Source organism: Symphalangus syndactylus, chromosome 14 (assembly GCF_028878055.3).
Source record: "Symphalangus syndactylus isolate Jambi chromosome 14, NHGRI_mSymSyn1-v2.1_pri, whole genome shotgun sequence".
Taxonomy (NCBI): Eukaryota; Metazoa; Chordata; class Mammalia; order Primates; family Hylobatidae; genus Symphalangus; species Symphalangus syndactylus.
The window spans coordinates 83,616,932-83,643,323 of record NC_072436.2 but is presented as its reverse complement, the minus strand read 5'-3'; the positions used below and the strand labels follow the sequence as shown (position 1 = coordinate 83,643,323).

Below are 26,392 nucleotides of genomic sequence, written 5' to 3'. Positions count from 1 at the left end.
CTAATGCAGAGGGCCTAGATGGTTGCTGCACATGCAGTGGGTTGCATCACAGGATAATACTGAGCATCGATAATTGACTAACCTATAGTAAGCAATAAGCAAGCACACTCTGTTCTAGAGGGAGACATGATCTCATACCTCATGGTTACTTACTGTAAACACAACTCTGGCAAAGGAAAAGAGCTGTCAGGGCCTTGCATGTTTGGTGTACCCACTAAGACTAAGGAGTATGAGACTCGGTGGAAGACTGTTAACCTGGCAAAAACATAGATGAGATTGTTGAAGTAAGCTCACATCTGAAAGGTTATTCCATATTAGACTGTCCTACTTTCACTCATGTGTTCACTTAGTCGTGTTATCAGTGCCCTACTTTTATTTATGTATTCACTTCATTATTTATGGGGAAATAAAATTTCGCTGTATTTTTTAGTGTTCCTGTAGAAATCTTTAGCCTCCTGAGACACAGGAACATTCTATTCTTCACATACATAAGAATTCGATGTCTAGCTATTTGTCTACTTAATGGCCCTGATATGAGAGTATAATAAACTAATATTTCCTCAAGAGGACCAAATGGTTATATCCTGGAAAAGTTCCCTAGATTAAGCTTCAGGATGTCAAGGAGACTGGAGCATTATCTCCCCAGTATTGATATTTCAGAAGAAACATTGCCTCAGACACAGGGGGCTATCTGCCTCTTAGAGATATTTTATTTACATACCAAATGATTGGAGTAAGGATTCAGGCCCATTAGGATTCAGGGTCTCTAAGGAGACCCTTTTAGAAAGGGAGGGATACAGTGGCCTCTTTCATCTTTATTAGCAGAGAACAAAAAAAAATTTACATTGTCTCTCACCCATGGAGTATCTGAATATTAAGATAGAAAAAAAAAAAACTATCAGCTTTCATCATGTCACTGCAAAGATAAAAGAAGAGGAGTCGATGCATTCAATTTTTACTGTGAGATAATAAGAAATCTGTTTCTGACCCAGGACATCTCCTGGGGGCATTTGGGATACAATTTTCAAAAGATGAATATTAAAAAGCAACAATTGGGTAGTTGTTACACAAATATCTATTAAGAATCTATTATGTACCAACCTGGGTTTTGATGCCAAAGATAAATTAGTGCTAAAAGAAGCATGGCACCTAACACATGGAGTTTACAGTATAGTAAAAAGATTCTCTATGGAAAAATAACACGAATACATGCACTATTGTAAATTCTTATAAATGCTATAAAAATAAATCAGGTTGTTAGGAAGAACAAAGAAAACCCAATTTAGATCGGTATTAGACAAGACCTCTCTTAGAAATTACTTCATAGCACTTAACATATATTGATAACGATGAAGACAGAGATTATATGTATGTATCTATCTTCCTGTCTATTCATCCTCATTCTTTTCTTTTCTTTCTCTTCTAGCTTTGTCACTAAGGTATCCCAGTACCTAGAATAAAGCCTTGTACATAATAGGAAGTCAAGAAATACTTGTTGAATAAATGAATGAGTGAAAAATTATTTGGACATTTAAACTTAGCCCTGAAGTGTGGTGATAAGTCAGGCCATAAATGGAGAAAAACCATTCCAGATTCAGGAAAAAGCATGTTGAATAATTTCACAGTAGGAGTAAACAATAACTTACTGGCCATATTATAGATGTTATATTTATCTCAAGATGATAATTTTTACTTTTTAACAAAGGGATGACAATATCCAAATGTATATATTTTTTAAGTCATACTGTCTATGGAGTGAACAGTGGTTGTTCTAAGAGAAAGAGGAAGTAGAAAATTAAGTACTACTTCAGGCCGGGTGCAATGGATCAGCTTGTAATCCCAGCACTTTGGGAGGCCAAGGTCGATGGATCATGAGGTCAGGAGATGGAGACCATCCTGGCCAACACGGTGAAACCCCATCTCTACTAAAAATACAGAAAAATTAGCCGGGCATGGTGGCGTGTGCCTGTAGTCCCAGCTACTCAGGAGGCTGAGGCAGGAGAATCACTTGAACCTGGGAGGCAGAGGTTGCAGTGAGCCGAGATTGCGTGCCACTGCACTCCAGCCTAGGTGACGGAGTGAGACTCCTTCGCAAAAAAAAAAAAAAAAATACATAAATAAAATAAAAATACTTCATTAGGCTGTGGTGGACAGGTGAGAAAGGTGACAGCAGACATAGGAATAAGGGCTAAGATCTAATATAGGACTTCTACTTCTAGAGATTTGCTGATGAGGATGGAGAGAGAAGCTGGTATGGCTGTTGATCAGTAGGTCACAGCTTGAAGTACAGAGCACATGCTAGTGCCATGTGGAAAGATGGAGAAGTTTGAAGGAAAAATATAAATGGAAGGTCCAAAAATTAGGAGTTCAGTTTAGGACAAGTGAAATTTTAGATAAATCGAAGGTAACCAGATGGAGAGATCAAGATATACAGTTTTGAAAGATCAGCACTATATATATATATAGTTATCTTCACCATCAGTATACCTATGTGACATTTAAAGGCAAAGGAATGGATGAGATGATCTAGAAAGTGTTTAAATGAAAAGGGCAAGAGGAAGACAGTTAGAGGTTGGATGAGGAGTCTGAAAGGAAACAGAGGAATGCCTAGAAAGGAAAAGGCAAACATGGTGAGTAGGTAGTGACTCTAGAGCAGAAAAGTCCTCACAAAGGAAGAAACAGAAACAGGGTGAATGATTCTGAGAACGCTGTAAGAAGAGTAAAAAAAAAAAATGTCCATTGGATTTTAATAATGTGAAAATTATTGTAACACTAGCAGTAGCAATTTTCATAGAATTTAGGTATAGAAGACAGGTAAGTATCCATTGAAATCTGAATGTGTGGCATTGTTCTGTGAGCTCTGAAAGGACTACTCAAGGATACATGCAGCATGGAAATTAAATCCATGGCAAAGAAGTGAAATGTGAGTAACAGCAAATTAATCAGTAACATATTTTGGGAATTAATGACTGTAATACATGATTCATTTTGTAGCTGATTTTAAAAATACTGGAGCCAAATCTCCAGACAATAATGATTTGCAAAATGACAATGGAAGCATTTAAAGGATTGTTAAGCATAAGGTGCTTTCGTGAAAAAATTTGGATCATGCTAGAAATATATACAGTTAAATATGTATATTGAAATTTTAATTACTTAAAACCTATAGAATCCAAACGAGCGGATGAAGTATAAAAAGAGGGAGAGATAGAGAGAGGGAGAAATGAAAAGAAAGTGCCAGGATTCAAATGACTCAGAAGTTTTCAAGGCTAAAAGATTACGAAGATAACATTTACATAAATGGAAAAGGATATACAAGAATATGAGACATAAGCAAAAGATTTAAAAGCACAGTTTACTAACTTGTCAAAGGTAATGAGCACCAATTTGATTCATTAATAGCCCGTTAAAAGGGGAAGTCAGTGAACTGAAAAAAATATATTATGAATTTTTGTTTCTACTTATGCAAAATTTACTAGTTCCTTACCACTGGAATGAAATGTGACCCAAAAAATGGTATACTGATTAAAATGTTGCTCCTAGGAATGCACTACTATCACAATGAAAAGAAAAACCTCTATCTACAAGGTAAGAGTAGAGAGGTGATATCTGCTTTCTTAGCCTTCAAAAGAGAGGCCAAAGAATATAAACAAACAAAAAAAAAGGCAGAGAAAGATTTCACAACATTTGAACAAGAACAGCTACTCCTTTCCTCAACCTAGTCATAATAGAGCAAATTATAACCTTTGTGCAAACATTTACTTTTAGTGCAAACTAGACACTAAGCAAGTGCAATAGGAACACAAAGATCTCATATGTCGAGGAAGAGAATATTGTCAATACTTTATTACTACATTTACTAGGATATAATAGGAGACAAGTCCTTAATATCATCATCATGAAATTATGCTTTCATTCATTCCTTCACCAAGCATGAGTTCCAAATTTGTTTCAACTTCATTCCATAGTTGAGCTTAGTTATTTAAGTAATCATAACCAGTTAACTTATAATTACATTATGCTTTATATTATTTTATACTGAATTCTGTACTTTTTACACAATCCTAAGAAGTAAGTTGGTGTGGCTATGATAACAACTTTGCAGATGAAAAAATTCCGATTTGGAGAGATGAAATGGCTCCCATACGTTTTTAAGTCTTTAGAGGCAATTAAAAAATGGGGCAGTTCTTAGATTCCCTAACTTAAAGTTTGGTTTTTCTTTGGATTAAAGTACATTTTTAGACAATATCATATAATAAATGTTAGCTGTAAAGTTGGTTTGGTTAAAGCTTATTTGTAAAATAAAGAATTTAGAGGATAATTACATTAGTGCATTTTAAATTAAGAATCCCATACTAAGTGGGGTCAATTTGATTTAAATTTGTACTTACAGAGATTTACATAATAAAATATTTTAGCAACAAACAGTAAATAAGAGCTGAGAGAGTGGAGCCAGCATATGGACACAATTAATCTGAGAAGCCTTGTTGGCACTAAGGGTATTAAATATTATAATCAGGCAGAGTTTTGTTGGTAAAACCTAAAGATTTCTAGTCTCTCTGCTTTGTGTAGTCTGGTTCTTAATTTCATGAAAACATAGATTAGTTTGTGAAATAAAGAAGTGATAGAATCAGCAACTGCTGTCACAGGACCTGGACCAAGCAAGTTCTAAAGCCTTAGGCATCTGCTGACATGCCTCTCCTTCACCTAGTCTTCAAAGGTTTACAGCAGAGAAGGTGGCCTGGGTCAACTCTTATTCTTACATTCCCTCCAGTGTGTCAACCTAATACAGAGATTTGAAAGTAAGGCCTAATTTTTCAAAAACTGTAGATTAGTGATTTACAAACTTCATTGTAGAATCACAATTAACATATGAGCTATTAGAAAATACAGATGTGTAGTCTTCACCCCTTGAAAGTTTGGTTTTCTGGCCATAGGGTATGCTTTGGGCATCTGTAGTTATTTAAAACCCCTTCAGATGATTTGGCTGTTAAGATGGAAATAACTATTGTACTTGTCAAATACCAGCTTAGGAGGCTGGGGACTCTCTTGAGCTTCTAACTTCTGAATTCTCAGCTCACTGCTTTAGATACATATTAATCTCAAAGAAAAGAGAGCAGCCTGTTTTCTTGAAAAAAGGTCAGGACATTTATTGGGACATATTTTCATATTAGAGGAGGGTACTGTTATTTACAGAGGATACCTCATGATAACACTGTCTATTTGCTGCCTAGGACAGAGACACCTAGTTTTGTGTTTTCCTTCTTGTGAGCATTATTAAGTAGCTAAATTAGATAGAGCCTTCTTTATAATCTATATCTTTCTTTCTACATTTCAGTCTGTCCAGTAGTAAAACAAAAGGGTGACTGCTACATATGCTAATGGTTCTGAGTTTCTATGACTACCTTCTTTTTTAATTTATTTATTTTAATTTTTTAATTGACTGATAATAATTGTACTGATTCATGGAGTACATAGTGATGTTTCAGTACTTGTAATATATAGTGATCAGATCAGGATTTTGGCATATCCATCATATGAAACATTTATTACTTCTTCATGTGGGGAGCATTCAGTATCCTTCTGGCTATTTGCAAGTATATAATATTTTATTGTTAACTATAGTCATCTTATAGTGGCATAGAACAGCAGAACTTATTTCTTCTACCTAGCTGTAGTTTTGTACCTGAGGATAGGATTCCTACAGTTTAGATTTTGGTTAGGAGGAGACAGTTATCCACTTAAGCTTCAAGCCTAGACCATGTAACCAGTTTTATAAGAGCCCTAAATTGGGAGTTTTGGGGCTCATGAATCACCTGTAATATGGCTGTATTTCAGATACTCTTTTTCAAAGTTTCTTGCACTCAGTGTGCCTGGAAGTATCTTCAGCCTCTTCAGTTTGCTTCTGAGATTTTTGTCTTGCCTTATTGTCTATATCATGCAGTGCCTTACGTTATTAAAAAATAATAACACTGTACTTTCAAGGCACTGACAATCATGTATTCATTCCCATCTGTCATTTTCTCTCAGTTATTCCATTGTTCCCAGGTCAGAGTCCTGTTGCTCCTCACTCTTTGGGGGAATTGAGTAGAGAAACAGTTCTCACCTCTCTGAACTATGTTTCTTAAGGCCATAATGTGTGCACAGCTCCCAAGATGCAAGCTTTTCTAAGTTGACTGTAGCTCGTTCTCCCCCAAGTGCATGTTGGGATAGAATATCAAGGTTGGGTCATATCAATATAGTCATGACTAAATGATCTGTTGATTTTGTATTTTATTGAAGTTCCCCTGTAACTTTGGGATAAATCCACTCCCAGGAAGCCGTTCTGTCCCTTATCAAACTAAACGCTCTGGTCCAAACCTCTGTATCTTCAGAAATGACTGAGATTCTTGTCATAGGAGTCTCCATAATCCCACGGGGGAAGGTATGGTTGTAAATGGATCTAGCGAAATGTCACATTTTGTAACAAAATCTCAGTCTGACTTACTTGAGTTCCCTACCATCCTTAGTACTGTATAATTTATATACTAATATTTGTATATATCTATCTCTATGTATCCCTCCATATATCCTGAGTACTGTATAATTTATATACTAATATTTATATATATCTATCTCTATGTATCCATCTATATATCTATGAATCTATCTCCATCTATCACATATCTATCTCCATTAGCTACATATCATGTACTTATATCTACTCCCTCCTTATGAAGATATTAATTTATTAGTTTTGTGTAACTCTACTGACCTGGAGTAAACTGACATATATGGGAGATTTATGCTTAGCACAAATTCTGCAAAAGATTTATGTTCAACATCTCCTTTTAAAATATATATTTTAAAATGAGCTTCCCAAAATACTTATTTCAAACACCATGAAAGAAAAAATTGTATTTAACCAGTTTAGAGTCTGACATACATTTTTCTCATTTAACACGTTTCTATATAGCTTGAGGTTTCTTATTTGATTTTTAAATTGTTGTATTAGGAATTATTTTCATTGAAGATTATTAATATAAAATAGGTCATAGCAATAATATAAAGATTAATTTTATATATTCACATTCCTCAGTAAAAATATGATAAAATTTCCATAGAGTTCATTTTTTTTCAACTTTATTCTTGAGTATGACCCAATAAATCTGATTTACAGGGCAATTATGCAAAACTGTTTCTATTATCACTTTGGGTAAAAGTACTATGTAAAATAATCTAATAAAATGGTGACTAAGGCACAGCATGTCCTCCAAATGAAAACACAGGAGCTCTGGTCTGTCTTACTCTTATACTGAGTCCTGTTCTTAGAGTTTCTGTGAGCTCTGAAAAAAATTTCTCTTAGACCCCAATGACAATATTCTTACTAAGCATACTCCCTCACCAAGGAAGTATCTAGTGGCTGCCCTGATTTTGAAATATATTCTGACTAGTGCCCCAGATTTGATTCCCTTGAAATCTAACTTTTGGAAACCATCAAACATATGGACAGTAGGGAATAGTGCAGAATTCTCTCCTGTAATTAGTACTGAATCATTCCAGATGAGCTGGAAAAATCTTTCATGTACCTGGACCCATGGAATTCAAGAGCTATCTAGCTAAAGAAAGTGGGAATGAGATTTGTTTCCGCTCTCAATGCAAGCAACTCAACTAACTATCCTCAAATTGTATTTTAGCCTCTAGAAGGTTTGGCAAATGCTTGGTTAGTCTAGAAACAGATATTTGGGAAGGCCACATTACTCAGAGTTGTATGCATCTCAAACCTTTGTGTGCGTATTTTAAAAATAATTTAGAAAATATATGTACTCACCAACTCACCATTAAGTCATCTTAAAATGTTGTATTTCAATTTTAAATAGTTGGAAAGAATAATTTGAGGCAGAATATTATGTCAATCTTTAAACAATTTAAGTGGCATAAAAATACATACTGTTATACATATTATATATATATACACACAAGTGCAGAACGTTTTAACAATCAGTTATTGTACACCATTCTTTTTTCTCCTTTAATACATTTTTTTCATTGCATTTAGTTCATGGAATTTCATTCTAATCTATTTTAAACTTAAAAGTCATTCTTGATCATCCTATCTTATTCCTTTGCAATAAATAACCTGTATATAAACTTAGTTTTGTGTGAAACAAAAGTTTCAAAGATAATGGTTTTCATGTGAACTGTCTCACTTAATATTAGAACACCAAATGTCAGATTTAAAAATAATTATATGAAGATTTAAATTAATAAACATAAAAGTATAATTTTACTGGAAATATAAGTATGAGGTGGATGGAAAGTTATGAAAATTTTGATTTATTATATCTGTGGACAGATAATTTCTTATCGAATATCCTCTGGATAAATGTATTTTTTCTATTTCTGTCATTATTTTAAGCTTTGAAAAGCTAATGAACATAAATTAGCAAATAAGAACGGAATGGAGTTCTATACCAAATCTCACATAGTAATCAATCATAAAAACTTATTTTTGACTTTCTATATGCTATTAGTTTAATTGAGTCCTGTGTCAATTTTGTTGAAAACAAGACATTGGTAACAATCTTCCCTTCAACATGATTTCATACTCAGTCATTGATTTTTCCATTTTTTTAACACTAACAACCATATTTATAATTCTTTTGGTACTTGAGAGATAAACCATCAGAAAGGAAAATCCATGGGACACCTTAATGGCAGACACATTCTCAGCCAGACCCATATTAGAAAAGAATACATATGGTAATGGAAATTTTAAAATTAAAGTTTTTTAATAATCTTCATGACTATGTACACCTAGGAAAGTTTTCATATACTCCAATGTGTTCCTACAAATCACATCTAAGACTACTAGAGTAAAGTAAAGAACTGGCCTAAAGGCAGGAGAATCACTTGAACCCGGGAGGTGGAGTTGCACTGAGCCGCGATCATGCTGGCACACTCCAGCCTGGGCGAGGGAGACAGAGACTCCATCTCAAAAAAAAATTAAAAATTAAAATAAAAAAATAAAAAAGAACTGGCCTAAATGATTATCTTGATTTCATTACAAGAATATAAACGAAATTAAATGAGGAAGAAACACATCTCCTGAGCCATAACTATTGATAACAGATTTGTGCTTCGGTTTCAGCTATTGACGCTTCTCTTAAAAACAAAAACAAAAAGATGCTTGTCTTATGTTCCTTAGACCCAGAAAGCACATTGATTCATGACAATGCACTTCCAAAAACCCATTTCAATTTGTTTTTTAATGTACACAGGTTGCAGATTAAACATACTACATAACTTTCCTTGTGTATCTAATCAAGCTCAGCGGTATTACACATTTGAGTTTCCTTTGTCTACAATAGACAGTGGGAACAGAGTCAAAGAGTTGAAAATTAAAAGGAGAGAGAGAGAGATTGAAATTATTGTTTTCTCTCAGCCAGTGTAATTCTGCCCTCACAATGATAATGATACTATTCTATAGTTTCATAAGTTTCTACACACTTTTTAGAAAAATGAATCTGCATCTAATTATAGAAGAGGGAAATTGGGAAATTGTTATTTTATGTTCAACATACATATATATGACATGAAGAGTCTAGAAACAAATAATTAAAATAAACATCATAGGAAATATTAAATTTGGGCTACTTCCTAAGCATACTCATCCCTTGAAGGATAGAGCAAAGACATCTAACTAGTGCTGCTGGTGCCATTTTGGCTCTAAAATCTGTTTCTTTATCAAGAAAACTCATCTATAAAAGAAATCTAAAAGTAATAAAAGATCATGCTTCATACTGACCATCTGTTGCACGGACTATTGTTTAAAGTGCTACCACAGCATAAGAAACTTGTAGATAACTTCAAGTTGAATAGGTTTAACAAAACCTATTTAAAGAAAGAATTGAGCTTAGAAGTATAGGGTATATGCAATTGCCCTTCTGAGCACAATTTATCACACTTCATAGTGCAGTTAAATCTATACCATTCCCCTAGCAATAATCAGTGGTGAGTATTTCAGAAATCCTAATCTCTAATGCATAATTCAAGAAAATAAACCGGTGCTTTTAGATTTCCTTCAGTATAAAATCTAGATCTAGATTAACTGTTTTATAAACTTAATGACCCCACTTCACTGATATATAAGAGCTACATTTATTTACCTGCAATTCAAGGCCTCAGTGCTTTAACCTTTGTCTTCCTGCTTTATGATGTTGTAGTACTCCTTTTACAGAAATACCAATATTAAATAGAGATTGACAATCTAGGTTTTACCCCAATAAATATGTTCATTTAGGCACTGATTAATCACACTTAAAGTAAGGCATGTTAAATTTTCTCCTCCAACATAGTTAAATTAAATATATCAATATCTTCACTGTCAGAATAACATAATAGATATGGAGGAGTAATAAGATTGAGTAAATTCGTTCCAGTGTTGTCTTTTTGCTGTGTGTGTAATTTTGGATGAGTTGCTTGTGTTCTCTCAGGATCTCACTATTAACTACATTTATCAACAGGGTAATAATAGCCCCTGTTCCACTATAGGCTAATGGCAATTTTCAAATCTTTTGAAAAAGTCAAAAGCCTTTGCATTTGGTCCTGACCCATTATTACTCTGTGAATTAATCCTAAAAGTCAGTACTCAGTAATGTGGCTTTTTAATCATGAGCAACAGTGGCTGCCCTTTCTGTCGCTATCTTCAAACTCACCAGTTCTCTCTGCTTGTTAGCGAGTTAGCTACTTACAAAGCTACTTCTAGACAATTGTGTTTGGCACCTGGCCTCTTCGAGTTCTCCGATTCCTACAATACTGTAAGATGCTTGGGGCCTAGAAACCACATGGAGCAACCAGCATTCAGTTTCCACGTGGGGATGATATTTTTCTTGGCACATTCCTCAATGTCAGTGGTTCTCGCACTCCCAAAGCCAGAATATCTATCAGCATGATTGATCTTGTTTTCACCCTAGAAGAGTCCTTGACCTCAATGGAGCTTTTAAAGGTACTGACACTTTAATTAATCTGGATTGTGTCCTAGGCACCTTAAAGCTCCCCAAGAGCTATAAAGATTAAGAACCACTAATCTAGAAGAATCTAGAGGATTCCTTAAGAAATTTTTAAAAATATTTATATAAAATTCCTAATTTTCAAGCATGGGCAATTACTGGAAGATACCTGCTGACAACAGCATCAGGAAGATACACTTGGGAAAGGACAGTCTCTTCAACAATAGTGCTGGGGAAACAGGATATCCGTAAGCAGAAGAATGAAACTAAACTTTTATCTCTCACCATATAAAAAAATTAAATCAAAATATATTAAAACCTTAAATGTAACACCTGAAACTATGAAACTACTAGAAGAAAACATTGGGAAATGTTTCAGGACATTGATCTGGAAAAAGATTTCTTGAGGAAGATCTCAAAAGCACAGGCAAATAAAGCAAAAATGGACACATGGGATCACGTCAAGTAAAAAGCATCTGCGCAACAAAGGAAATGATCAAGAAAGTGAAGGGACAAGGTACAGAATTGGATAAAATATTTGCAAACTATTCAACTGACAAGTGATTAATAACCAGGATATGTAAGAAACTCAAACAACACAATAGCAAAATAATTATAATAATAAATGATCCAAGTAAGAAATGGGCAAAAATCTGAATAGACATTTCTTGAAATAATACATACAAATGGCCAACAGATATATAAAAAAAATGCTCAATATCAATAACCATCAGAGAAATGCAAATCAAAACCACATAAGTTATCTTACCCTAGTTAGAATGGCTTTTATCAAAAAGACAGGGAATAATAAATACTGGTGAGGATGTGGAGAAAGGGGAAAGCTAATAAGCTGTCAATGGGAATGTAAGTTAGTACATCTGCTGCAAAAGATAGTGGGGATGTTCCTCAAAAAACTAAAAATAGAACTACCATGTGATCCAGCAATCCCACAGCTGGATATTTATCCCAAAACAAAAGGACTTCAGTATATTGAAGAGATATCTGCACTTCTATGTCTACTGCAGTACTATGCACATTAGCCAAGACATAGATTCAACGTTAAGTGTCCATTGATAGATGAATGGATAAAAACAATGTGTTATGTACAGACAGTGGCATATTATTCAGCCATTAAAAAGGATGATATCCTGATATTTGCAACAACGTGGATAGAACTGCAGGATATTATGTTAAGGGGAATAAGCCAAGCATTGAAAGATAAGTATCTCATGTTCATGTTCTCACTTATATGTGGGAGCTAGAATATTGATCTCATGGCAGTACAGAGTAGAATGATGGTTACCAAGGCTGGGAAATGTAGATGGAAGAAGAGAGATACAGGGGAAGAAAAAGAGATTGACTAATGGGTACAAAAATGTAGACAGATAGAAGGGATAAAGTCCAGTGTTTGGTAGCACAATAGCATTCCCATAATTAACAATAATTTACTGTCTATTTCAATATAACTAGACGATTGGATTTGGAATGTTTTCAACACAAAGAAATAATAAACGTTGGAGGTGAAGAGTATCTCAATTTTGCTCTTTTTTTTTTTTTTTTTTTTGAGGCAGCGTCTTGCTCTATCACCCAGGCTAGAGAGTGGAGAGCAGTAGCACGATCTCTGCTCACTGCAACCTCCATCTCCTGGGTTCAAGAGATTCTCCTGCCTCAGCCTCCTGGGTAGCTGGGATTACAGGCACGTGCCACCACGCTCAGCTAATTTTTGTATTTGTATTAGAGACAGTGTTTCACCATGTTGGCCAGGCTGCTCATTAACACCTGACCTCCAGTGATCCACTCACCTCGGCCTCTCAAAGTGCTGGGATTACAGGTGTGAGCCACAGTGCCCAGCCACAATTTTCCTTATTTGATTATTACATACTGTATGCTTGTATGAAAATAGCACATATACCCTATAAATATGTACAACTATTTTGTATCCATAAAAATATATGTAATTATATATATGATAATATATAATATATATTATTAAATGATATATAGTATGATACATAATATAATATATAATATGGGGTATGAGGTTAGAGAGAGGAAAGGGAAATAATAATCTATTTTATGTTTAAACGCTGCAGTATATTGAAGGCGGGAAGAACACCAATAACAATAATGCTTGTGGTTGTTCTTGGTACCCATTAATGCCCTTAATAATGAATAAGAATTTAACGACTAAAAAATAAGCAGCACTTTTCTGGAATGGTTGACTTTCAGTGAAGAAAAAAATTAACTTTGCCTCAATTAAAAAAGTTACTTTGCTTCTCATTTCAACAACCCTAGCCCCTGCTTGCCTGATGATCAATTCTTATCTTAATGTCTACTCCAGCTGATTCTTCTTTTCAGCTCTAGACTCTGATCTCCTTGAGAACAGCAGCATCACATTCATCTTTTATTTCCCCCTTCTTTGCGGTATCCCTGGCATATAGAAGGCACTCAGTAAATATTAACTGAGCTGAAAGCGTCCTATCTTCACCTTGACCTCCTGGCTTTCTAAGCTGGGTAAAATTAGACATAATCATTATATTCTCGTAAAAGCAAGGACTACAGTACCTCAGAGCCTTAAGCAACCCACTAGCATTCCACAAAGAGGTAGCATTTTGGATACAAAAGAAATTAGCATGTATTAATTTAAGATGGCCTAATTCAAGTAGCAAATATATTTGAAAGCGTAGTACAGCAATAGCATGAATAACTGTTTTGCCACCTGACATATTGATAGAAAAGGAGAAAGCTTTACCCCTGAAATAAAATGCTTAATCTCAGTGTTTTGCATATTAAAAATCTTGACTTGAATATTGAAAAAAATTGCATCACTGAAACTATTAGTAATCATTGTAACTGTTAGACCACAGGAGAATGTGCAAGTTGCTGCTAAGTACATGGCAAGTTTTTATAATTATAATCAGCTAAACTGCTTAAGTGAGGGATACCATTTAAATTGGGAAATTAAAGCTTGAATTATTTTTCTGAAAATGTGCTACTGTTTAAAGAAGCTAAAGTCTTGTTGGATATTGGAATTCTCCATAACCACTGATTGTGTGCTGTTTACAATCAATCTATAATTTGCTTGGCTGCTTCCAATAAAATATTAATGCAATCAAACTTAAAATGTTTCTGTTCACAGTCATCCTCTTATCATGGGTCAGACTATAAAGCTCTATTATTAAAATAAGCCAAGTATTTGCTGTTTAACTGCATACAGATAATTTTGGAAATCTCATCCTAAGGAGTTCAAGATATTTTTTTTATTTGGACTAGGACTTCATTTTCTAACTAGATAATTTTCAGCTAAGTATTTATTGTTAATATATAGTTGACATAGATTGTCTTAGGCAATATGCAAATTATTAAGGGGTATAGGATAAAGTTCTGACATTTATATATGACTGCAGAGACAATAATACACATAAAAAGGTTGAGAACATAAGACAACATGTTCTTAAAACAATGCTACATGCTGTCATTTCTGAGAGCAGAAGGGGGTTTCTCATTGAGGGTAGTATCAGAAGAGGATTAGAGACAGGGCATCAAGATGAGTGACAATCGAATGTAAACATCCCTCCTACCAAGTGGCTCTTATCCTGTCCTTTCCTCAAAAGTAGATAGCCATTGTAAAAACACCTTAATAAGAAGGAAATCTCATTTATGTTGAAATAACTATGTGTCAAATTAGAGAATTTGGTGTACTTGAGCTGAAGTCATTAAGACTAGAAAGTAAACAGATGAAAAGGTAAAGGATAGAGCCTTCCAGCTGCAGAAAATAAAGGAAAAAGAAAAACAAAACAAAAACAAGAAACCTTTGAGAATGGTTTTCCTGGAATAAACAAGTAGGGGTAGAGGGAAATAAAACTGATGAACAGACTCTGGCACAGATAAATTTACATTATTTTAATCAGAGAAGATATTTTATCTCAAAAATAAATCCCACGAAGTTCTAGATTGTGACGGAAGAGCTTTGATACTCAGACATATTTGACATTATACTAGTTCTAAAATTTCTTTATCCTGGATATGACTACAGTGATCATAAAATTCCTCAAGAAGTTTCATATTTAGTAGAAAGACATCCCAAAATTCACTTCATACTAGGTCTCACCATATGTAATCACTAAATGGGGTTACAGGTTTCAACTTTCCATGAAGCTAATGGGTCACATCAGTTAAACCGTTGCTTGTTTCATTAAATCAAATAGTCTTATTTTGATGCAAAAAACTAATGTCTTACCGTGCATCCTTTTGGCTTACGTCTCAAGTCAAATCACTATACATACACTACCATAACTGAATACAACAAGCTGTGTTCATTGATTATTGAGCGAGGAGGAGCTGTATCATTTAAAAAACAAATTTTATGGGTCTCCCTGAGAAGAAATATAAAGAGCTAGCTTTAGATTTCTCAACAGAAGCACTATTGACACTTTGTTATTTTTTGTTTTTGTTTTTGAGACTGAGTCTTGCTCTGTCACCCAGGCTGGAGTGCAGTCGCACAATCTGGGCTCACTGCAACCTCCATCTCCTGGGTTCAAGCTATTCTCCTGCCTCAGCCTCTTGAGTAGCTGGCATTACAGGTGCCAGCCACCACAACTGGCTAATTTTTAAAAAATATTTTTAGTAGATATGAGGTTTCACATGTTGCCAGGCTGGTCTTCAACTCCTGACCTCAAGTGATCCACACACCTCGGCCTTCCAAAGTGCTGGGATTACAGGTGTGAACCACTGCTCCCGGCCACTATTGACACTGGACTGAGTAATTCTTGGTTGTGTCTCTGTGTGGTGGTGGGTGGGGGTGTCATATACATTGTAGGATGCTGAGCAGTGTCTCTGGCCACTACTCACTAGATACCTGTTACCCTGCTCCTCTAAGAGTATGACAATCAAAACTCTCTCTAGATGTTTGCAAATTATTCCCCTGTGGGCTAAATCACCTGTGGTTGAAAATTACCGGGTAAGAGAAAAGGAGAAAAAAGAAAAAACACCAATTTAGGCAATATGAGTTCAAGTCTTAAGTTAACTTATGAAGCAGATTGTATATTCTTTTTTTACAAATGATCTTATGTTATTTGTCTCAAAAGGGAGGGTGTAGTTCTCAAAGGGGTCCAGGATGAGACGAATAATACCATAGTGAATATTGGATGTGCACGCTAGAAGCTTCAAGAACTTTTTTTTAACGACCCACTTTTGTGGGTCCCTATTGCCCCTTAAAATATAGAAGAAACCAGCATTGGGTCATGTGTTAATAATTTCTGTCTTTACCACCATATGCATTATTATCAGCTGATAATCTCTGGGTTTTTATGAAGCTTCTGGCATTTACTCTGAGCAGAGCAGAAACAGTTCATTTTACTTTTGTTGAAGAATGAGTTTTTGTGCCATGTGACAAGAAAGGAGTTATGCAGCATCATTTCAGACTCTGCAGACCAGACATCTGAAGATGTGAGATGAGTAAGAATAACTGCAATTATATAAGATCGGACTAGAAGACACTTCAGAGCCATAACAGGAGATCTCCCAATCTTGGCAAGGGAAACAGGTCCCAGAGACCTCCAGTGTCTACTTTTAATAGTCAGGTTGCCCTTCCCTTTGATTTGCATATGGATTATTCAAGCATCCCTGTGGTATTACTATATGTTCAGTAGAAAATGTTAGTAATAGCATATACTCTTTCTTGGCATACCAGCAGGAAAACTAGGGATACTCTATGATCCAAAAGTCCTTAGGCCAAAGCACTCAGTCCTGCTTCTTGTGCTTTTTGGGCTTATGCAGCATTACTGATCACATTTGGATTGGTGGCTTTAATAACCTGGATTTCTTCCATTCACATGTAACCAAGTCCTTTTGATAAGCTAAGGCAATGTGATATGAAAGTTAATATAATATGCAAAATTGACATTATGAATTTCTTCACTGTTTGAAATGATGTCGTGATAAATCTCAATATTATAAAAGGATTTCTGGGTATGTCTAGTTTAAATGAAGTCTTTTGATAAAAGGTAAAATGGCTTAGTTTAGAATATCATGTGAATATCTAATTTAATCCCTGTCTACTTGCCTATGCAATACATTTGCATATCACCATAGGCACTGTGAAAATGGCTAGAACTGTTTGATCCACAAATCATTCCCTTCTTGCTAATGTATCTATCATACTCAACCTCCCTCCTAGTTTCCTAAATTCAGTCAGCCATCCTGGCCAGCCTACACGTTAGAAACATGATTGACAGCTGTCTTTTCTCAAACTTCTACCGCTGTTCTGTTTACCTTCCCCCTTTTAAAAACGTGCTTCCTCAGTCTAAATTCCATTCAGTCTAGGGATTCCTTTTTTCCTCATTGACAAACACCCCCTCTATCTTCTGTCTCTTCCTTAATTGACCTGGCATCTCACATTAACAGACATGGTTTTCTCCCTTGAAGATGTGTCCCATTGGGATTCTGGTGGAAGGAATCCCATTCACTTCTTTGAAGCAATACAGGACTTTACAGTTACCTATCTGCATTTCCGATTTTGATATCAATTCATTTACATCATGCTTTCCACATTCTTGCTTTAATCACTCCTAAACTTCAATGAATCAATCTCTCTGTAATAACAATTTGTATGGAAAGGAAAATGAAAAGTTCTATCTGTTTTTATTACAAATTTAATAGCAGCAATAATAAAGCTAATTTGTTTGGAGATTGCATAAATAGACATACATTGTAAAGAAAAGAGGAGATTTTAAAGAACAGACATCAAAACCTCAAGATTGTAGACAGGAGGAGAATGAGAGTGGTAGACCTATCTAGCATGTATGTCAAACAGGAGATAAGTTATTTAAATATTTATTTTAATTTTAATTTTTTTAACTTTTAATTTTTGTGAGTACAGAGTAAGTGTATATATATTTAGAGAGTACATGAGATGTTTTGATAAACCCATGCAATGTGAAATAATAACATCATAGAGACTGAGTATCATCACCTCAAGCATTTATTCTTTGTGTTACAAACAATTCAGTGACACTCTTTTAGTTATTTTTCAAGGCATAAATAAGTTATTATTGACTATAGTCACCCTGTTGTGGTATCAAGTGCTAAGTCTTATTCATTTTATCTAACTATGTATTTGTACCCATTAACCATCCCCACCTCCCTGCCAACCCCCTACTACCCTTCCCAGCCTCTGGTAACCATCCTTCTACTCCTTATGTTCACGAGTTCAATAGTTTTGATTTTTAGATTCCACAAATAAGTGAGAACATACAATGTTTGCCTTCCTATGCCTGGCTTATTTCACTTAACATAATGATCTCCAGTTCCTTCCATGCTGTTATAAATGACAGAATCTCATTCTTTTTTTATGGCTGAATAGTATAATTCCTTGTTTATATGTACCACATTTTCTTTATCCACTCATTTGCTGATGGACACGTAGGTTGCTTCCAAATAGTAGCTACTGTGAACAGTGCTACAACAAATATGAAATATATGGTATTCAAGTGTTATGTATTTTTTATTTAGTTATATTTGTATCTATAAAATTCAGATCCAAATATTCATGTCTGTTATTAAGAAAGAGAACTGTGAGTAGTCAGGGCAAAAGAAGAAACTGTATTAAGAACAGAAAGGCTTTTGCAGATGGCTAAGCGTAATTACCATGTAGAAAAAGGGTCCAACAAGGTGTTCTAGTATGAACATGCAGCCAGAGCGGCATTTACAGAACAGATGCAGTTTCTCCTCTTCTGAGAGATAAAGCCTCTGGATGACCATGTTCGCAATGATGCACTGCCAACCAGTCATATGAAAGAAAACGGTAAACTAAGAGATGACATTCCTTGAACAAGCTTTGATAAATTACCTGAAAACTGAGGAAGTGCCAAGAAAAAAGTAGGAAGTGGGAAGTAAGAAAAAAAAAAAAAAAAGACCTCTTAAATTGTGTGCTAACGATTGGAGACTTGTGGCTATTATTTATTTCAAATCCCAGTTCAGGGTGTAAATCAAGCTGTTTAACAGAAGACTTGAAGAAACTGGTAACGCACAATTATAAAAATAGAAGACATTAATAGCCATCATCAAAGCTAAAGGACTGTCATAAAGATGAGAGGTGAAATCAACCAGTACCCATCTTTCAATCCATTCAAGGAACTTTCCTGCTCTGAGTCATGTAATTTGGAGGCCCTGAATATCTCAAATACACACAAAATAAATGTATTAAAGAATACTCAGACACACTGGTACAGCTCAACCCATAAACCACACATCTGTTCTTCTGACTCTTTCAGGCCTCTGGGAAGTTTCTTACCACATCTCTTGCCCTGTATCTTCAAAACAAAGAATAACTGTTTTTGGAAGTTCTGAAGGTTTGGATTGTGCTACTAACGTTTTTTAGGGCACTGTTTTGAACTATAAGGAGCTTTTCAGCTTTGGAAACACTTGGGTAAGGAAAGAAAAAAAATTAACTTGTGAATCCTTATTTCCAATAGCAAGGAAGGAATACATTCTTGAGTAATGAAGCATGTTTTGCCAGTCACACCATGCATTTGTTTCCTCCATGCTTCTCTTATTGTTCCAGTTTTGGATCTAAGAGATAATAATCACAATAAAAAATTTGATTTATTTTATACAATAAGATGGAGTTTAAAAAAAGGTAAAACAAGAGGTGATCTTCAAATGGAGGGTGAATTGTGGTCTTAGACAAAAATTAAAATTGAATTTATATTTTCCACATTATTGAGTATAAACTAATTTACCTTTAATATCAGTGAAAGCTTAGCAAAAAAAAAAATGCTAACAGATCTGAATTATTTCACTATTAAAATGATTAAAATATTTTTAAAATTTCCGAGAAATTTGTTTCCTAAATAGATACATGTGGAAAAAAAGGAATACAAATATTATTCCAATAAAAATAAGATAATTAGAACAAGAAAATCAACACAATTTCTATGACTATGAAAGATAAGATTCATGAACATATAAGCTCAACACTTATTTTTATAGGGAATAACATTGGCAATTATAGATCAAAGCATATAAACAAGAAACAAATTTGGCAACATATGCTATTTCCATTTTTTTAATACTATGTTAGCATTGAAATATTTGAAAGAAGAATGGAAACAATAATCTACGAAACTAGTTATTGCTTTAAGTGATGGTGAAAACTACAATCTGAGATAGCAATTTATAAAATGAAATTACAGTATTTTGTAATATTTTCTGTGATGACACTTTAATATTTGTCACCTCATCACAAAATTTGAACAATATTATTTCATTTCTTTGATTTATATCTTTAACTACCAATTTAAGAATTTTATGGACAATTTTAATGGCTAGTGTGTCAGTGGGCTAAAACTTTCTATATTGAAACTACAAAAGCAAAATAACTAGAGCTATAATAACTCAGTAGGAGCTGTTGGAAGCTGAGAGTGGTGAGAGGGATTATCTACAAAGAGGCATGAGGGAATGTCTCAATGATGAAAATATCTAACAACTGCATTGCTTTGGTGACTGCATGACTATAAACATTTGTCAAATTCGTCAACTGTACACTTAAGAAGGGTGAACATCACTATATGGAAATTATACCTCAAAAAGTTGACTTTTAAAAACAATAAAACATTTGTTCTTTAAATGCTGGCAAGATACAATTACTCCAACAAATTATTTTAAAATAATCTGTTTTTAAAAGTTGTCTAATTTGGCATTACTCTCAAGAGAAGAAAATGTGTTATTCTGATTATAACAACATAGTTGTTAATGTTGATAAAAATGTAAGTTAAGATTGCATAAACATAATTTGTGACTTATGTCAGTCTTAATGTATTAGCCATCCAAATGCCACTGACTCAGAAAATAATCAGACATGCATAATAAAATTATATTTATTTACAATTTATATTTTACCAACTTTCCTTCTCTGGAAATTGTAGCTTAATACATACATTTCAATATTTCCACTACATAGAATATTTTTAGTCACTTTATTGAGGTATAGTTGACAGAGAAAAGGCTGTAGATAGATATACATATACATAGATACACAGTGTATACAACTTGATGTGTTTAAAGATAAGTATACACCCAGGAAACCATCACAATTTATGCTATAGACTTATTTATCACTTCTAAAAGATTTTTCCTGCCATTTTTATTTATTATTATAATAAATAATAATAATTTATTATTAGGAGCACTTAACCTAAGATTATCCCTTTTTAGAAAATATTTAAGTGTGTGATACAGTTTTGTTAACCATATGCTCTACATTGTACATTAGATCTCCAAAACTTATTTATCTTGCATAATTGAAACTGTGTACCCTTGAAAATCCCCCCAATACTGCTTCCCCAATTCCTTGGCAACCACCATTCTACTTTCTGCTTCTATGTATTTGAGTACTTTGGATACCACATACAAGCAAGATGATTCAGTATTTATCCAGAACAGAAAAATAGAAGATTTTTTTGTATTAGTTATGTTAGCTTGATTATAACTTTTAGACAAAGGGTATGTGATATGCCATCTGTTCTCTTGACACAGGTCCCACAAATGTTAGAGGTGTAGCTGAGTCTCTCTGAATCTATGAACCTCTGCATTTATCTATTTTAACTTATAGGGAGGTTCCAACATAAAAAAGAATAAGCTAGCCATTAGTGCTGCCCCCAACCAGAGTGAACAGACTTTTTAAAAGGCTGTGCATGCCGTGAAACTAGAGGATTCAAATCCGAGTTCAACAGTTGTGAGAGAAGGATAACCTGGAGGAGATTCCCTGCATTCTTAGAATAACTCTGGTAAGTGTTGGTAAGCATTAAGGGTAATATAATTTTTAAATACCAAACTGCCTTTTAATTACATGAATATTTACTATATATTGAATACTAGATTCTGTGTTAAGCATTTCTTAGGTAATTCATTTAAGCTTCACAAATTTTGAGATGGATACTATGTTCATTTTGCAGACAAGGAAGCCCAACCTAAGAGAAATTGAATAATTTTATCAGGATTAACCTCCCAGGATATGGCAGAGTTTGGATTTCAATCCTGGTCTATGAGTCTTCAGCAACCATGGTATTATTCCTTACATAATTGCCTTTATTTCTCATTTTTAAAAGAATGTTTTCTCTGGAAGAAGTTGTAACAGCTGCTTTCATTGTCCTACCATATCCCTTTAGCACTCACCTTTTCTGTGCACACCAGCCCACTTTCCAACACACCTTCCCACATCTAGCCAGAATCTGGACCCATGTGTTGAAATAACAGGGTTTCCTTAGAAAATTGATCTGCTGATTAATGGAAAATTGTAAAGGGTTCTAAAAGGTTTTTGAAAATATTACCTTACAGTCAAAGTAATTAACACTGGATAGATTGAAAAAACTAGTTTTTAATAAAATTTTAACATTAAAGATGCACTAATGCAAACATGAAATTTGAATTTCTCTTTTGAAAAATAATTTTATGTAGTATTGAGAGATAATGAAAAATTTTTGTCTTTTGAGTAAACTACAATAAAAGAAAGGGTGGGGAGAGAGAGAAGACAGATTCATTTGACCTCATGCTGTCTTTATTGGGTCTTTATTAGAAAGCTGATTCTCTCCTCTCTTAGTGAGTATGATATTTTTTGCATTTTAAAAATATTTGAGTAATCATTCTGGCTGAATGACTGATAGTGACCTGAAATTCTGTTTTGTGATATCCAGCGTTTCAAACCTTTGATATTTGACAAGTCTTCCAAGATCAAATTCTAAGTTAAAAAAAAGGTAAAATTTAGGTCCCCTAAAGTGCAAAAAAGACATATTAAGCTTATTTAATATATTAAAATCATATAGGAAGCACTGTCTGATATAAAATGGTGTTTAACTTTCTCTGGATTATGTTCATATAAATATATTATTAGTATGTGTTACAAAATTATGTAAGTTTCCTGTAATTGTGATATGTCTCTATATATGTTGCTAGTAGTAATTATAATTATTGTGTAAAATTGCTGTATACCACAGAAATAACCAAGATTCCTAGTGAATTTTGGCTTTAATTATGGCTGTCCTGAGAATTTTGTCACCCACAGACAACTGTTGTCTTGTTTTGAGCCTCTTCAAAAGATGGTTATAATCAGCTATAGGACTTTGACAGGTGCTCTTGAATTCAGGTCTTTTATAACTTTGGAGATTGTGCATTAAAATAGAGGAAAAACTTTCAGAATTCTCATGGAAAGCTGAAATGTTCATGTATATCAGGCAGAACAGCAGTAAACCTCATGGACTGAACTAATAGAAGACTAAATTATTCCTTTTATGACTTTTGTTTAAAATGTTACTGATTCTTTGTTTTGTTTTTCAAAGTCAAGAAAACTTTTTTTTAAAGCTATTTACAGCTTTTAACAATTGAGTATACTCCTATAAATGAAATTTGAAGCATATTTCTCTTTCTCTCTGATTTCTCCAAATTTGAAAACTAGTTGTGAGCATTCTTAACTTATGGCAATATAGTTATTTGCGTAAGTGCAATTAGAATCTGTTTTCTTTTGCAACAGGACACAATTGAAGAAACTGGTATTTTTACCCAGGCTTTGACTGGAATGACATGCTTTCAAATATAAGCAGCCTGCTATACGGAACCAGACTTGACTTATGGAGCCAAGAAACTCAAAATCTTACCAGTTATAGTCTCACAATACAGTGAAATAAAAATAGAAATCAATATCAAGATGCTGTCTCAAAACTATACAATATGTGGAAATTAAACAACTTGCTCCTGAATGACTTTTGGGTAAACAACAAAATTAAGGCAGAAGTAAAAAAATTATTTGAAATAAATGTAAACAGAGACACAACATACCAAAATCTCTAGGATGCAACAAAAGAGTGTTAAGAGGAAAGTTTATAGTGCTGAATGCCTACCTCTTAAATTTAAAAAGATATCAAATTAACAATCTAACATCACACCTAGAGGAACTAGAAAAATAAGAAAAAAACTAACCAGAAAGCTAGCAGAAGAAAAGAAATAACTAAAATCAGATCAAAAGTGAACACAATTAAGACCTAAAAACACATACAAAGAATCAATGAAACCAAATCAAAACAATGAACAGACCAATATCAAGTTCCAAACTTGAATCAGTATTAAAAATCCTACCAACCAAAAAGAGCCCCAGAGAGGAAGGATTTACAACCAAATTCTACCACGTGATTAAAAAGAACTGATATCAATTCTAATGAAATTATGCCAAAATATTGAGGAGGAGGGACCTCTCTCTAATTTATTATATGAAGCCAGCATTACCTTGATACCAAAATCTGGAAAAGAAACAAGGAAAAAAGAAAACTACAAATGAACATAGATACAAAAATCCTCAACACAACACTACCAAATCAAATTCAACAGCACATCAAAAATTTAATGCATCATGATCAAGTGGGCTTGATTCCTGTGATGCAGGGTCTGCTCAATATACGTAAATCAATAAATGTGATTCCCCACATATACAGAATTGAAAACAAAAACCACAGGATCATCTCAATAGATGCAGAAAAAGCTTTCAATAAAATCCAACATCCCTTCATAATAAAATCCCTCGAGGAACATACCTCAAAACAGTAAGGGCAGTCTGTGAAAAACCCATAGCCAACATCATACTAAACAGGCAAAAACTGGGAGCATTCCCTTTGAGAACTGAAACAGAACAAGGATGTCGACTCTCACCACTGCTATTCAACATAACACTGGGAGTGTTAGCCAGAGCAATCAGGTAAGTGAAGGAAATAAAAAGCATCTGAATAAGAAAAAGACAAATTCAAACTACCTGTCTTCACTAGTAATATGATTGTCTACCTAGAAAACCCTAAAGACTCTGCCAAGTTTCCTGGTCCTCATAAATGACTTTCGTAAAGTTTCAGTATACAAAAATCAATGTATAAAAATCAGCAGCATTTTTATACATGAAAACATCCAGGTTGAATTTAAGAACACAATCTCACAATAGCCACAAAAATAAAATTAAATTAAAATAAAATAAAATAAAATCCTAGGAACACGTCCAACCAAGAAGGTGAAAGATCTGTACAAGAAGGACTACAAAACACTGCTAAGAAAAATCAGAGATGACAAAAACAAATGAAGAAACACTTCAGATTGATGGACTGAAATAATCTGTATTGTTAAAATGGTCATACTACCCAAAGCAATCTACAAATTCAATGCATTTCCTATCAAACTATCAATGTCATTTTTCACAGAATTGGAAAAAAAACTATTCTAAAGTTTGTATGGAATCAAAAAAGCAAAAATACCAAGCAAAAAGAACATAGCTGGAGGCATAGCATTACCTGACTTCAAAGTATACTATAAGATTACAATAACCAAAACAGCATGGTACTGATATAAAAACAGATACATAGGCCAATGAAACAGAATAAAGAACCTAGAAATAAAGCCACAAACCTATAGCCATCTTTGACAAATTTGACAAAACTGAGCAATGGGAAAAGGACTCCCTGTTGAAAAAATGGTGCTGGACAAGCTGGTTAGCCAAATGCCAAAGAATAAAACTGAACTCCTACCCTTCACCATACATAAAAGTAAACTCAAGAGGGAGTAAAGATTTAAATGTAAGACCATGAACTATAAAAATTGTAGAAGAAAACCTAGGAAACACCATTCTGGACACCACCCTTTCAAAAGAATTTGTGACCAAGTCCTCAAGAGCAATTGTAACAAAAAGAAAAATTAAGGAATCAGGAAAAATAGCTAGTGTATGCTGGGTATAATACCTAGGTGATGGATTGATAGGTGCAGCAAACCACCATGGCACATGTTTACCTATGTAACAAACCTGCACATCCTGCCCGTGTACCCTGGAACTTAAAATAAAATAGAAATAAAAAAAGAAGTGAGTCCTAATTAAACTAAATAGCTTTGGCACAGCAAAAGAAACTATCAACAGAGTAAACAGACAACTTACAAGATAGGAGAAAATATTCTCAAACTATATATTCAACAAAGGTCTAATATCCAGACTCTATAAGGAGCTTAAGCAATTCAACAATCAAAAAACAAATAACCCCATTAAAAAGTGGCCAAAAGAAACGGACATTTCTCAAAATAAGACATACAAAGGGCCAAGAAACATATGAAAAAAGTTCTATATCAATAACCATAAGAAAAATGCAAATAAAATTACAATGAGATAATATCTCACATCAGTCGAAATTGCTATTACTAAAAAGTCAAACAACAACATGCTGGGGAAGATGAGGAGAAAAGGAACGTATATACAGTGTTGGTGGGAATGTAAATTAATTCAGCCACTGTGTAAAGTGGTTTGGAGATTTCTCGAATAACTAAAAACAGAACTACCATTTGACCCAGCAAACCCGTTATTGGATATATATATATATATATATATATAT

General features: G+C 34.0%; 1 long non-coding RNA gene across 1 annotated transcript; it reads left to right on the top strand.

Moving 5' to 3' along the window:
- Positions 1-21,673: 21,673 nt before the first annotated feature.
- LOC134732338 (uncharacterized) lies at positions 21,674-24,696 on the top strand. Its single transcript, XR_010115380.1, has 3 exons — positions 21,674-21,778; positions 21,947-22,055; positions 23,518-24,696. It is a non-coding gene; the product is annotated as an uncharacterized lncRNA (long non-coding RNA).
- Positions 24,697-26,392: the final 1,696 nt, after the last annotated feature.